Raw genomic sequence first — 15,216 nt, forward strand, 5'->3', positions numbered from 1 at the left:
AGTGTGGTGGACTCTTTACTCAGGGTACCAACTACTCAACACCACTGACTCCGGATAATCCTTGGCCATGGATTTTAACAGAGGGCATCTTGATGCATTCACAAGCTTGTTAGACATTCCCTACTCTCTGAACAGCTTCTTCTGCTTTGGGATCCTATTGGGCAACAAATGCTCCCGTGACAAATTCTTTTAATATATAAAGATGGCAGAAAAAGATTCCCTGCACTCAAGAGACAGGCAGGTGCGTCTCTGTGAGTTCTAGACCAGACAGGGCTACATAGTGAGACCCTGTCTTAAAAAGAAGAAGAAGAGGAGGAGGAAGAGGAGGACAAGGAGGAAGAGGAGGGGGGAGTTCCATCTTTGAGAACGATTTCTCTGATAAAAAGCCCCAATAACACAAAGTGAACAGATCTGCCCTGAACAAACCTACACTAAGGTGTAGCTGCTTGTCTCTAACTGTAGGGGAGAAGGCGTACAAACCATGGCTCTCTTGGGCAGGTCACCCAAGCAAGCCATCCCTTCCCCCTCACACTTTGGTGTCCAACCTTGATTTTAAAGGCAAACCTAGAGTTCACAAATGGGGTGACACTAGCAAGCCCCAGGGGTCCTCCTGCCTCTGTCTTCCCAGGCCTGTGCCTAGAAGTGAGCATCACCTCATGCCCAGCTGCTAGGAGCTTCAGGAGTCTAAGGATCAAGCCCAGGTCTTCCAGTCTGTGCAGCCTTCCAGTCTGTGCAGACTGAGCCTTCTTCCCCAGCCACTAGCATGGCCTTTTTTTAAATTCTCCTCTCCTATACTTTAGAAAATAAGAATTGGAACCTGCAAACACATTGAACAGGAGCCGCATTTGTGACCTCCACTGTGAAACTCCTTGGTTCTGTTTACCACCAGCCTTTGTGTCTTTAATTCCACCCGGCCCGCTCTATGCATTTATAGAGAAGAAAGCAAAGGAAGATCAAACACCTACAGCAGAGGATTTGAATCAAAACCTGAACTGAGGTCGGCGTGCTTCATCCGGTACACTCATTCTCACTCAGAGCAAGAGATGAGTTAGAGGAAGGCTGGGGACTCTTGAATCCAGTTTCTCTGCCCCATCCCAGGAGGCTTTGAGATTTGTTACCACGAGAATTCGGGTCCTTACAGTGAAGGTCACCTTTAGATCCTGGCAATGTTCCCTTTTACATTAGCATTTCTCACTAGAACATCCCTCACCCCCTCCCCGTTCCAGCCGGTGCCCACAGGTATTTGAACAGATCACAGGATACCACCGCTTGTGTATCAAAAGCAAACAAAACAGTTTGGAAACCTGATCCTCCATAAAGCATGTGTGCCTCGAGGATTAAAAGCCCGCAAATAAACCAGTTTGTTCATTCCTGCTCCGGAGAATAAACATGACTTTTAAATCTGTGGTTATTTATAGATTTCGGGAATTTGAGCTTGCCGTGGGGAGTGGCCTCTGAAGAGAACACACATCCCACCCGACAGAGAGATACGCAGGCTGCCCTCAGAGGTGTTTGCCAGGTACCTGGCAGGTGAACACTGCACAGACAGCTCTTGGGGTTCCTACGTCAGATCTCCACCCAGTTCTTATGCCCAGCATAAGAACTTTTGTGTGTTTGGTACATAGTGACCTTCATTTGGATTAAAATCCAAGAGAACATATATTCATAGCATTAAAATAGTTAATGAAGGGCTGCTGGGATGGCTCAGTGAGTAAAGGCACACACTGACAACCTGGGTTCCATACCTGGGGCCCCCATGGCGGAAGGAGATGGCCAATCCCACAAGCATCTCATGATGTCTACACACTTGCCAGGTCACATGCACACATGAACACAAATAAATAAATAACTTAGGTAAATAGGTACCTTTTTAAAGATAGAGCATGATGTTATAAGTAAAAAGATCTCTATGTTGGTGTGGCGGTGCCTGCCTTTAGTCCCAGCACAGGGGAGACAGAGGCAGGCATATCTCTGACAGCTCAAGGCCAGCCTGTGCTACACAGCAAGTTTCATGGAGAGACCCTGTCTGTGTCTTAGTTAGGGTTTCTATGGCTGTGATGAAATACTGTGACCAAAGCAGCTATGGGAGGAACGAGTTTATTTTACTTATATTTCCGCATCCCTGTTTACAATCAAAGGGCATCAGGACAGGAACTCAAGTCGGCAGAAGCTAATAAAGAGGCCATGAGGGGTTGGGGATTTAGCTCAGTGGTAGAGCGCTTGCCTAGCAAACGCAAGGCCCTGGCTTCAGTCCCCAGCTCTGAAAAAAAGAAAAAGAAAAAAAAAAAAAAGAGGCCATGAGGGAGTGCTGCTCACTGGCTTACTCCCCATGGCTTGCTCAGTCTGCTTTCTTATAGAACCCTAGACCACTTTACTTCTCCAGAGGTGGCATCACCCATAAGGGGCTGGGCCCTCCTGACACCAACCGCTAATTAAGAACACGACCTTCTGGCTTGTGTGCAGCTGGTTCTTATGGAGGCATTTTCTCAGCTGCGGCTCCCTCCTCTGAGATGGCTTTCGCTTATGTCAGGTAAAGCTAGCCAGCATATCCTGCCTTTACAAACAGACAATGCCTCCTCCAAACCCTCTGGATTCATTCCTGCCCATCTTAGGTAGCATTGTTAAGTTTTGCCTCCTGACAGTGTCTCACTATGTATAAGCTAGCCTCTAACTCACAGAGATCCAACTGCCTCAGCATCCCCAGTGCATGGCCGGTAGCTTAGTATAGGAAAGCTTTAGGAAAGTGTGCGAGACAGATGTTCAGTATCCACTGAACAGTGTCCAGTGCAGCTGGCCCAGCAGCAGCAGCCCCAGAGGAGTTAGTGCCCTCAACAAAAGCTTCCTCTTTTGCAGTGTGTGAAAGGAACGGCACATAGGAGCTTCAGGACACATATTTCCAACTAGACTGATAGGAGGGTCAGGACCAAAGGTCAGGATGCCCATAACTCCAAGTAAAGAAGGCGGCAATGAGTTCCTCCCCTCACCATCAATGCTGTAAGAAATATATGGGGAGCCTTAGATACCCGCCCAGATACAGAAAGCAACCACTGTCCTGGGTTTATTTGTTGGTGTCACAACACATTCTGACCAGTAGGCAACTTGGGAGAGAAAGGGATTTGTTTGTCTTACAAACTCCAGGTTATAATCTACCACTGCAGAAGTCACGGAGGCAGGAGCTTGAGGCAGTTAATCACATGACAGCCACGTCCACGAAAACAGAGAGAAATGAGTGTATCCATCCTGCCTGCTCAGTACTTAGTACTTAGCTCAGCTGGCTTTCTTCACAGTACTTAGTACTTAGTACTTAGCTCAGCTGGCTTTCTTCACAGTACTTAGTACTTAGTACTGAGCTCAGCTGGCTTTCTTCACAGTACTTAGTACTCAGCTGACTTTCTTCACAGTATTCAGTACTTAGCTCAGGTGGCTTTCTTCACTCACACAGTTCAGGGCCCATGAAGTCGTGCTGCCCACATTTCAGGCTGGATCCTCTCACCTCAACCAATAATCAAAACAACCCCCAACAGACAAGCCTACAGAGCAATCTATTTCCCGTGAAGACCCTCTTTCCAGATAATTTTGGGAATGTCAGGTGGACAATGAAAACTAACCCCGCTCACCCTCAAAGCCAGCTTCGTCCCAAAGAAGGGGCAGGCTCATCAGCTTCCAGCAAGGTCTGTCCTTAGACAAATTTTTGGTCACATGGAATATGTACAAATATCCACCACCTTGTTGTTAGTTCCTACTGGATGAGTGTCTAGAGCCTTCCCACTACCTTCCTCCCTTCTTTGATTTCACAATCTTGCTTAAGAGTACAAGTGTGGGGGCTGAAGAAGTATCTCAGTAGTAAACCACTTGTCTTGCAAGCATAAAGACCCAAGTTCAACCCCAAAATCTAGTCAAGGATACATAGTAACATGTACCTGCCCCCATCCCCATACCTGCCCAACCATCACTCTCTTGGTTCTTCAAGATAGGGTTTCTCTGGCTGCCCTGGGATTTGCTCTGTAAATTAGGCTGGCTTCAAACTCGGAGATCAGCCTGCCTCTGCCTCCCCAGTGCTAGGTTTAAAGGCAAGAGTCCCCATCCCACCTAAGTCTGTCTCAAATAATAGACAAATACATACACAGATGTAGACATACAGACACACACTGAAAAAGAGATTATGTTGCCTGTCCAGTGTCAGACCACTCTAGGTCTTTATGTGCACCTACACACACATGCACCTGTAAGCTCTCTTACTCTGAACACTGCCACTGAGCTCCTCTACAGTGCTCAGCCCTTCAGTCAGACTATTCTCGTCTCTCTCTAAATTCAGATTTTAAACAAAGGGCTCGCATTGCATACAGGGCATCTAAAGAGTGACCTTACAAATCAGGAGCCAAGCAATGGGATGTGGGAGAACTAACCATAGAGAGAACTGTGTACAATTGAGCAAGTCGCTGCTGTGGACAGTGAACTCAGTCCTGCTGGGACCCTGCATCAGAGGTGGGGCTACACGCTCAGGTCCCCATCCCTGGAGTCCATGATCTCTCTGGCACATTTTTTTTTATTTTTTATTAACTTGAGTATTTCTTATATACATTTCGAGTGTTATTCCCTTTCCCGGTTTCCGGGCAAACATCCCCCTCCCCCCTCCCCTTCCTTATGGGTGTTCCCCTCCCAACCCTCCCCCCATTGCCGCCCTCCCCCCACCAGTCTAGTTCACTGGGGGTTCAGTCTTAGCAGGACCCAGGGCTTCCCCTTCCACTGGTGCTCTTACTAGGATATGCATTGCTACCTATGAGGTCAGAGTCCAGGGTCAGTCCATGTATAGTCTTTGGGTAGTGGCTTAGTCCCTGGAAGCTCTGGTTGCTTGGCATTGTTGTACTTTTGGGGTCTCGAGCCCCTTCAAGCTCTTCCAGTTCTTTCTCTGATTCCTTCAACAGGGGACCTATTCTCAGTTCAGTGGTTTGCTGCTGGCATTCGCCTCTGTATTTGCTGTGTTCTGGCTGTGTCTCTCAGGAGCGATCTACATCCGGCTCCTGTCGGTCTGCACTTCTTTGCTTCATCCATCTTGTCTAATTGGGTGGCTGTATATGTATGGGCCACATGTGGGGCAGGCTCTGAATGGGTGTTCCTTCAGTCTCTGTTTTAATCTTTGCCTCTCCTTTCCCTGCTAAGGGTATTCTTTTTCCTCATTTAAAGAAGGAGTGAAGCATTCACATTTTGATCATCCGTCTTGAGTTTCCTTTGTTCTAGGGATCTAGGGTAATTCAAGCATTTGGGCTAATAGCCACTTATCAATGAGTGCATACCATGTATGTCTTTCTGTGATTGGGTTAGCTCACTCAGGATGATATTTTCCAGTTCCAACCATTTGCCTACGAATTTCATAAACTCGTTGTTTTTGATAGCTGAGTAATATTCCATTGTGTAGATGTATCACATTTTCTGTATCCATTCCTCTGTTGAAGGGCATCTGGGTTCTTTCCAGCTTCTGGCTATTATAAATAAGGCTGCGATGAACATAGTGGAGCACGTGTCTCTTTTATATGTTGAGGCATCTTTTGGGTATATGCCCAAGAGAGGTATAGCTGGATCGTCAGGCATTTCAATGTCCAATTTTCTGAGGAACCTCCAGACTGATTTCCAGAATGGTTTTACCAGTCTGCAATCCCACCAACAATGGAGGAGTGTTCCTCTTTCTCCACATCCTCGCCAGCATCTGCTGTCACCTGAGTTTTTGATCTTAGCCATTCTCACTGGTGTGAGGTGAAATCTCAGGGTTGTTTTGATTTGCATTTCCCTTATGACTAAAGATGTTGAACATTTCTTTAGGTGTTTCTCAGCCATTCGGCATTCCTCAGCTGTGAATTCTTTGTTTAGCTCTGAACCCCATTTTTAATAGGGTTATTTGTTTCCCTGCGGTCTAACTTCTTGAGTTCTTTGTATATTTTGGATATAAGGCCTCTATCTGTTGTAGGATTGGTAAAGATCTTTTCTCTGGCACATTTTTACAAGTCCCATGAGGAAAGCTTGGGTTTCCTTGGAGCATCCATAGAAGTTTACTATGAGTTTCTGTGGAACCTGCTCTGAGGGATAAGTCACCTGGTGGACCCTGCCCCCATGTGCCATAGTATACTTATCCCATGGTGAGTGTATTGCACCCCAACAATATTGAAACCATGGCCTCTTGACCTTGTGCAAAGCCCCTCTTGAAAGACAGTCTTTTTGCTCAGGGTCTCTCTGTCAAGAGAGATAGCCCGGTCAAGACAGATATGACAGGAGCCAAAGACAGCACAACACAGACACACAGACACACAGACACACAGACACACAGACACACAGACACACGGACACACCACACACACACACACACACACACACACACACACACACGCGCGCGCGCGCGCGCACACACACACCGAGGTGAGGTGGAGGGGTAACCATTCAGAGGTCTGAGGCTTCCCCCAGATGATTCCCTACCTCTTTTCTTACACAAGTGGTAGATCCACGTTGTCATCTAAGGCTCTCTCTACCGACTCCTGCTTCCTCCCCCCATCCTTCACAGCTTTCCCCGAATAAATCCCTTTCTCATCTAGTTCTGTTTTAGCATCTACTTCTAAGCGCTGAACTGTCAAGCAAGCTGGCTTGGAGCTGTCCGACACCGTGGTGCTGAAATCAGAAACCGTACTGAGAAAACACAGCGCAGACACAAAGCACCCGTGTTCCCCCTCTGTGATTGGGTGACTACTGTGTGAATTCTGTTGGTTATCCTTATCAAGGGAACACACAGCTGGTGTTTTCGAGGGACTTATGCAAGTGCAGAGGGTGGAGCATAAAGACATTGCAAGGATCATGGAAGGTAGTTTCCTCGTATGCCTCTCTGGAAAACGCAAGTGCTGTTGAAATCTGCAAAGTCACCCTCAGTCAATCACATCTCCAGAAATAGGCTCATGCTGGCTTCTGTCTCTCCTACTCTCCACCCTCCTTCAAGTGCCTTACACTGAAATCCAACAGGAAAAATCTCACCTGAAAGTGCAGTTTCATGTGGCAGAAGAGGAGAGACCACAGGAAGAGTGAGAATAACAAGATGGTCAGCCCTTTAGTGCCAGCACATGTCACCGACTATGTGAGGCCATGTGTCTTAGTACCAAAGAGGTGGTGAAGCGGACAAAGAGAGCTTCTTTCTTATCAATGAGGCTTAAGGGCCATTCCTGCCAGGGGCCCGCTGTCTGACATTGGACAGGCAACTAATCTGAGAATCTCTTTCAGCGTATGTCTATGTGTCTGCATCTCTTGTTTGTCCACTATTTGAGACAGAGTCAGCCAGGCCTTATGACTCTTGCCTTTAATCCTAGCACTGGGAAGGCAGAGGCAGGCTGCTCTCCAAGTTTGAGAGCCTAATCTACAGAGCAAGTCCCAGGACAGCCAGAGAACACTGTTTTTGAAAAACCAAGAGAAAGATGACAGTGTGTGTGTGTGTGTGTGTGTGTGTGTGTGTGTGTGTGTCATACTATGTAACCTTGGCTGGATCAGAAATCACTATGTACACCTGGATGGCCTCTGACTCATAGAGATTCCCCTGCTTCCACCTCCAAAATGCTAAAATTAAAGGTATGTGCCACCACATTAATATCTCTCTCCCTCTCTCCCTCTCTCTCCCTCTCTCTCCCTCTCCCTCTCCCTTTCCCTCTCCCTCTTCTCTCCCTTTCTCTGTTGCTTTATATATAAAGAAAAATGAAATCCTGTCGTCCATTTGCATCAGTAAGGATGAGTCTATAGTGTGACAGTTACATAGTTACATGAAAGAAAATAGACACAGGAAAAGAAATACCATATTTTCCCCTCACATACAGAAGGCTATCTAAAAAGAAAAGTCAGCCTGGAAGTAGAATAGAGATTATTAGAAGTTTGGTGAGAAAGGAGGGTAAAAAAATGGGAGAATTGGAATTGATCCGTGTTTGCATGTAAGAAAAACCACTCTGAACCCCATTAGTATGCATGATTTCTGTGTTACCTTTTAAAGTAAATAATAAACAAGATAAAACCAGAAAGGTACCTGACCCTGACTGATTTATATAAGGAATAAGGAATTCTTGATTCCTTGATGTAGATGTTAACAATAGCCCCTAGGATTCAGTAACTAATTAATAAATGCAAAGTAAATAAAATGTAGGGAAACAAGAAAATACCTCCCCAAAGTAATCAAGGTCACTGATTCACTATCCCTTGAACAACACTTTATCCCAACTTAAATTTTCACAAGAAATATTCAGGAGAATATATGGTATATGTGGAATGGTGTAGAGGACTCACCACATTGATAAATTATCATAAAAGCTGTATCTACTTGGAGATGTTGTAACAAACAAAAGGAAACATTGTTACAATGTCAAGCCTCGTTAGCCTACGTGGGAATCCGAGGGGAAACATGAGAGTCTGGTGGTTTACCACAAGCTCTTGGCCACTAGGAATGTTTTCTTTGGCTGTGTATTTAGTTCTGAGGTTCCAGAAATGTTACCAGAAAAATTAGAGCTTTCTACCATCTTCTAGACAATTCTACATAAACCTTTTAAAACCATCAACTGTTTATGGTTTTGGGTTTGGTTTGTTTTCTTGGTTTTCTGGACAGGGTCTCTTTATAGCCCAGACCATCCTAGAAATCCCTGTGGTGTTCCCACTTCAGCCTTCTGAGTGCTGGAACTGCAGGCAGTGCAGACTTCTCCCAAGTGTCTCTTCTATCTGTGTCAAAACAGCAGAGTTTATTCAGATTCCAATCCCTGGTGTGGGGAGGACAACATTTAAAATGACAGAGAAGAAAAAGGTTTAACAAAGGCCCAACTCAAGCAAGAAGAATGTGAAGCAACAAGCAGGAAACTCTGTCCCCTGTGTCATGGTCCTATAATCTTCCAACTTGCTAAGAAAGAGATGGATGGACACAGAAGCCATCTCTTGACAGGGTCACAGCCTCTAGTTTCCAGTTGCAGCATCTAAAGGCTTTGAAAGACTTATTTGTAACTCAGTTATAAACCCTTGCCCTCCACTGATGGGAGGTTATTTTTAGTCTTGATGCTATGCTACATGAATATTCATGAGTTTGGTTGCAGAAATATTAATATGTTGATGATGTCGTGTCTCTCTAGACTCGGTTGGAGGTGACAGGAACATGATATTCATGCTGGATTGCCTTCCTACAACCCCCAAAAATCTGACCTCTGGATATATTAAGGTTTTGAGACAAAAGATTAGATTTATATTTCACACAGTCTGCAGCAGTAGTAATCTCTTTTAAAGATAGCAAGCTAGACTCAGAGATGTTAAGTAACTACACAAGAGCACCCAGTCAAGAGTAAAATGCAAAAACAGACAGAACAAAGTATGTGGACTATAACTCACAGAAAACCAGATCTGGTACAGACAGGGGCTGATTATTCCTTAAGGTGAGGCTGTGACTTGTGTGTGTGAGCTTGTGTGTGTCAGAGGTCAGCTAGCCTGTATGGATATCACGTCCCAGGGACCTTCCTGTCTGCCTCACAACCACTAGGACTATAAACCATGCCACCATCCCCAACTTTTTTTTTAATTATATGGGTTCTGGGGTTGAATTTATGCTTGCACAGCAAGCGCTTTACTGACTGTGGGCTGGCACTGTTTAATAGACTGAACACTATAAAAAGAGTCTTGCCACTGGCTAAGCCATGCTGTTGGCATTTCGTACCAGTTCTGAGAGGCCTTCCCATCTGCAGCCTCTGAATCCAAGAAGATGAGTTTCTTCTTGTCCTTTAAAAGCAAAGGAACTTGCCTTGAAAAAAAGGGGGGGGGGAAGCTTACTACACTGGAATCAAAACAAATCATTTTGCATATTAATCAGGTGCCTGATTGAAACTACACTAGATGCTTCAAGAGAAGAATATTAAAAGCAAATTACTGCTAATTTAAGCATAACTAATTTAAAAAACATACCTAGAAATAGACACATGGAGATTCTCTTAACTCTATCACCTGCTTTGTTTGATGGGGCATGCCTAGATTGGGAGTCCCAGTGTCATGGCCTTTATTCCTATAGGGTAGGTGGTAATGTTGACCATCCCTATAGACACAGGACTGTGGATTTCACCAATCCATCCCAATTTATTCCTGCTTCCTGAATAACCAAAAGGAATCCAAAGGAAAGACCAGAAACAGAGATCCAAGGATCATGAAGCCTGTCCCCCTCAGAACTGGGAGCTACTCCTTCCAAGAATGAGGTCCCATAAGAACAATCACTGGCTCTGGACAACCCTTCTGTAGCTGTCCCTACTCTGAAGCTGACGGTAAAAGGAAATGCAAGATCATTCGGCTTCCATGCCTCTATTCCAATATGCTCCAGGCTCCAAGACCTCTGGATTAAGGCAAGAGAAAATGCAGCTTCTTCAGAACTCTTTTCTGTCTTTTTTTTCCTTTTAAAATCTGTAGCTGGTCAGTGGTGATGCACGCTTTCTATCCCAGCACTCAGGAAGCAGTGACAGAAGACTCTCTGAGTTCAAAGTCAGTTGGATCTACAGAACAAGTTCCAAGACAGCCAAGATACATGCAGAAACTCAGTCTCAAAAATCCAAAAATAAACAAACTAATTAATTAAGTTTATATTCAGTGTGTGTGTGTTTGCATGTGTGCAGCATGCATGCTGAGGTCAGAGAACAACTTGCAAGTGTTGATTGTCTACTGCCATGTGGGTCCCAGGGATCAAAATCAGCTTATCACATTTGGCAGCAATCTCCTTTACCCACTGAGCCATCTCACTGATCCAAATCTTACCTTCTGCATTTCCCTCTCTCTTTTCCTGCTTCACCCACTCCTCTCTGCTCTCTTAGCCTACAGAAATTTAAACAACAGCAACGGCAGCAGCAGCGGCAGCAGCAGCAGCAGCAGCAGCAGCAGCAGCAACAACAACAACAAAAACCCAAGCAAAATAAAATACCTCTGCTTTCACGTTACTCTGCCTATGATCACTGCTCCCAGGTTTCAACATCTCTGTACAGAAGCTAACTGACATGCAAAGCTTTGAGGTGAAGAACAAACTTGGACTAAATTCCATTTCTGGCAAGGACCAGCTTAGAAGATCAGCTCTCCCTGCAGAATTCACAGCTCAGCATCACGGCTGCATGGGGACAGGAGAAGGGAAGGGAAAGGAGCTGATCGGACCTCTCTAGGGTAAGGGAAAACACAAGCAAGCTGTGGGCGTACTTCAAGGGACTGCTGGCTGAGAAGTCTCTTCTCCATCCTCCCTATCCTCTCCAGCAATGAAAGCCCAAAACCATAAACTAGATGTGTTCACTCAGCTAGTCCCCATTCCTGTGAGATTCGGCCATGCATCTAAGAAGACAGCAATTTACACACCTTCCTCATGTCCAGGGCAAAGGGAGCTGTCCCGTATCAAGGAGAAGAAGCAACTGACCCTGAGAATGGAGGGAACCAAGAGTAGAGAATCTCTCAACCTAGGTCTCAATGTCATGGACCCCCCAAAATTGTCTCAGGACCACAAAAATCACTCCTCACAATAAATCAAGTTGTTTGAAGTTCTGTTGAGTAGTCAGATCAATAACCCAGATAATGTGGTTGCTTAGGGTAGAGTGAAATTACTGAGTTTCTGACTAGATGGTGAATGAGAAGAGATGAGGCTGCCTCAGCCTCAATCTCCCCTAAAAGCCCCCAAAGTGAGGATTAACCAAGTGTTGTGTTTTATAAAGAGAGAGAGAGAGAGAGAGAGAGAGAGAGAGAGAGAGAGAGAGAGAGAAAGCCAAGGATATGTTTGGTAGAGGCAAGGTATGGGGGGAGTGGGAGGGGGTTGGTGTTGGAGCCTCTGTGGGCCCATGCTGAGGCATCCCTTAGGGCATGGAGAGGGAAGTTGAGGGAGTAGTGGAGACAGAGAAAGGCAGAGAGAGAGAGAGAGAGAGAGAGAGAGAGAGAGAGAGAGAGAGAGGCAGGCAGACAGACAGACGACAGACAGACAGACACATAGAAGGAATAGGTCGGCCATGAACACATGGAGAGAGGGGGGAAGGGGACAGAGTGGGAAGAGGGTAAGAAAGCAAGAGGGTGAGGAGAGGGCAAGCAGCCCCTTTTATAGTGAGTCAGGCACACCTGGCTATTGCCAGGTAACTTGGGAGCAGAGCCTAGAAGCTATGCTAAGGTATGCCAAGTGTTTATCAGAAAACACTCCCAGGACAGAGAAGACAGAGAAGTGGAAGAAATCGGACCACAAACAGCAGCAGGCAACGCCCTCCCAGGGAACTGTGGGATCGGCACCTTAGGGAAGTTCTAAGGACACTTTAGGTCCAGTCGAAGCATGTCAAAACCATGGGCAAAGACCTGCCCTCACCGGCCTTGAGGTGATACAAGCTGAGAGCTCTCTCCTCACATCAGACTTTTCTGTAAAGCTCTGTCTGCAAGTCTCAGCCAGGGATGTAATGATTTCCTGAGAACAGACAGAGGTGGATGTCAATGTTATCGGTTGCGTCCTGTTCCTGCTACCACAAGATGGACCATTCTCCTTCACACTGTGAGCAAAGCAAACGTTTCATTGTTTAAATTGCTTTTGTTGGACATTTCCCCACACCACCCGAACAGTGGTTAACACACTCTTCCACCAAGGGTTCCAGGAACCATGTGATGGGTTGTATCTTGGAACACACGAGCTTCGGATATATTGTCAGCTATCTATACTCTCCCCCGACCCGCTCCCCCCCCCACGTGCCTTTCCCCCTCCCTCTTCCATTCCCTTTTATCTTTTCCCTTCTCAAAAACCACAAATAACCAGCAAATTCCTGCTCTTTTCTTTCCCAGACTATTCTGTTCTCAGGCCCCTCCAGATTCCTAACACTTCCCAAGGGGCTGACAAAAGCGCTGCTCTCAAATGCACCCCGTGTCTCTGCAGGAGAGCATCTGGTAAATAGCGCACTCTTTCAAAAGCAACCGTAGCTGTACTTCTTCTTATTCCTCTAATGGGTTTTCTCAGTTAATGAAAAATTGCTAGGAAAGCAACAAGCAAATGATTCAACCTACTTAAAGGGAGAGAGGTGAGACTGGATGGATACCCTGAAGAACTGAAATGAAAGAGGAGCCCAGCAGTCAGGATGCTCTGAGGATCACCACACTGGGGAGAACAGCCGCTAAAAATAGCCCTTGACCCTGGGTACTTGAAGGGAAGTGATGAAAATGGTAACCAAAGAGTTTAAAGTGTCTTTGAAGAAAAAAGAAACAGAAAAGCACACCCAACTTTTTAAAGGTGCATGGGCGTCACCCACCCCACACTATCTGGAAAGGAAAACTTATTTAACCAAGATGTGGATTTTTAGGGATAACCTTTAGCTTCCCTTCGAGCAGATGCTGGGAGCACCAGAGTGGCAAAGAGAATAGTAGGTGTCCCCAAACATTAAAGTGGTCACAAAAAAAGAGTGGCTAGGTCAGAAGCACAGCCATCACTGAGGCATCAAAAGTAGCCAGAGCCGCTTCTGTTGTCTGTGGAGGGAGGAATGGGGGGTGGGGGCTGCAGGAGCTGGGACATCCAGAAGCTGAACCAGGGCTTCAGGGATGGACTCTGATCCTAACCTCTTACTACAATTGTGCTCACACCTGGGTCATAGTCCAGCCACCTTGCAAAAGGGCTCTGATCCTCTCCCAGGCCATAAACTGCCTGTGTAAGGACAGTCTCATTTTCCAGTTCTCCAGAGTTCCTCGTGTGTGGTGAACCCTTGACTATTTAAGAGAAAGGGAGCTCTCTCTGGGCTCAAGCCTAGGCCTTGGTGATAAGTCTCTGTGCACCAGTAAGTGAGCATCCCTAATAAACACCCGGTCCACTTGGGGGCCTCTCTCCAGAAGCCAGCTACAGTCATGTACACTTGGTCCTTCTGTGGCAAGACCAAGCTGAAGAGATGGGCTGTTGGCATCTGGCACTGTGGTTTCTTCCTGAAAACAGTGTCTGATGCAGCCTGGACCTGCAATATCACTTCTGCAGCCAACGCCAGAGGACTGAAGGTCGTGAGTTGTCCCCAGCCTACAATAACTGGGTTAATTTACGTAGCCAATGATGGGGCAGCATGTGGTAATAGGACATTTCACCTATAGATTTGTTTGTGAGAACTAACGTCCTTACTGTGTTAAATTCAACTTTCCACTGTTTAGACCTGGCCTTTGATTTCTTGTACCAGTATTTTGCTATTCTCAATGAAGGGCTCCTGTGCACACTCTAGTTTTATACCTTAAGCATTTATTTTTCAAAATATTATAAATAGTATTGTGTTTTATTCGTGTGTTAGTTTCCTTGAGTTTGTTGTTGGCGTATAGATTTCAAGTTCTCCTATAGGCTCCTGTCTCACCAAAATCACTTATTAGTTCTGAAAGGTTTTTGTTTTGTCTTTTTCCATACCTTGGGTTTTCTGCTTGTTTTTTCACACAGAAAAACATATCACCTATAAATAAAGTCAGTTTTAAATCTTTGTTTCCAATCTGTATTGCTTTCTAAAATTTTAAATGTTTATTTTAGTATACATTAATTTACTATCTATATTAAATATATTCTCAGAGGAGAAAGCAAAGATTGAAATAAAATTTGGAAGAGTCAAACATTAGTCCAAGAAACAACGCAGATGTCAGTCACCAAAGAGGGTGCAGAGCTGAGCCCTGAGGGCCACTGATATTTAGAGAGCCCATGAAGCAGCATACGGGTCTCCTTGTCCCACCCTCACCTCAGAACATGAGACTTCCTGAAATACACACCAGTTCCTCTTAATAACACAAGAAACACAACTGGCAGCTTGCCGGGTCCACGGCAGCCAGTCAGCCCTCATAGCTACTTCAAACAGTGGTTTTTCCAGCTCACTGCATTACAAGTTGCCCAGCCTTCCACTTGCTCAAGTCATTTGACAGCAATATCTCTTAGGAAATCAAAACACGAACCTGCGCTCTGATGAGCAACCCAAAGGACTTCCCACAGTAATCCCTGGGGCACAACAAAGGGCAAAGGCAAAGGAGAAGAAGAATCAGGGCTTTCTTGCCCCCAAAACTCTCATCTGAATCCTGCCTCTGTGGGCTGGCAGCTGGGTAATTTCAAGCAACATATTTAACCTCAGAAACTACTTTCTCATGTAAAATGGAAACAATGTTGCCTAACACAGAGATTGTTTCTCTTCTGATGAATGACTGGAAATCTTTCTCTGCCTGCTGTCCTGGAGACATCTAAGTACTGACAACAAC

The 15,216-nt window shown here is 45.6% G+C and overlaps 1 long non-coding RNA gene across 1 annotated transcript in view; it reads right to left on the bottom strand.

Moving 5' to 3' along the window:
- Nucleotides 1-15,216, bottom strand: part of LOC102550701 (uncharacterized) — a 66,346-nt gene that overhangs the window by 19,485 nt on the left and 31,645 nt on the right. The gene's annotated exons all lie outside the window — the stretch shown is intronic.

The sequence above is a fragment of the Rattus norvegicus genome, chromosome 8, assembly GCF_036323735.1.
Source record: "Rattus norvegicus strain BN/NHsdMcwi chromosome 8, GRCr8, whole genome shotgun sequence".
Lineage (NCBI taxonomy): Eukaryota > Metazoa > Chordata > Mammalia > Rodentia > Muridae > Rattus > Rattus norvegicus.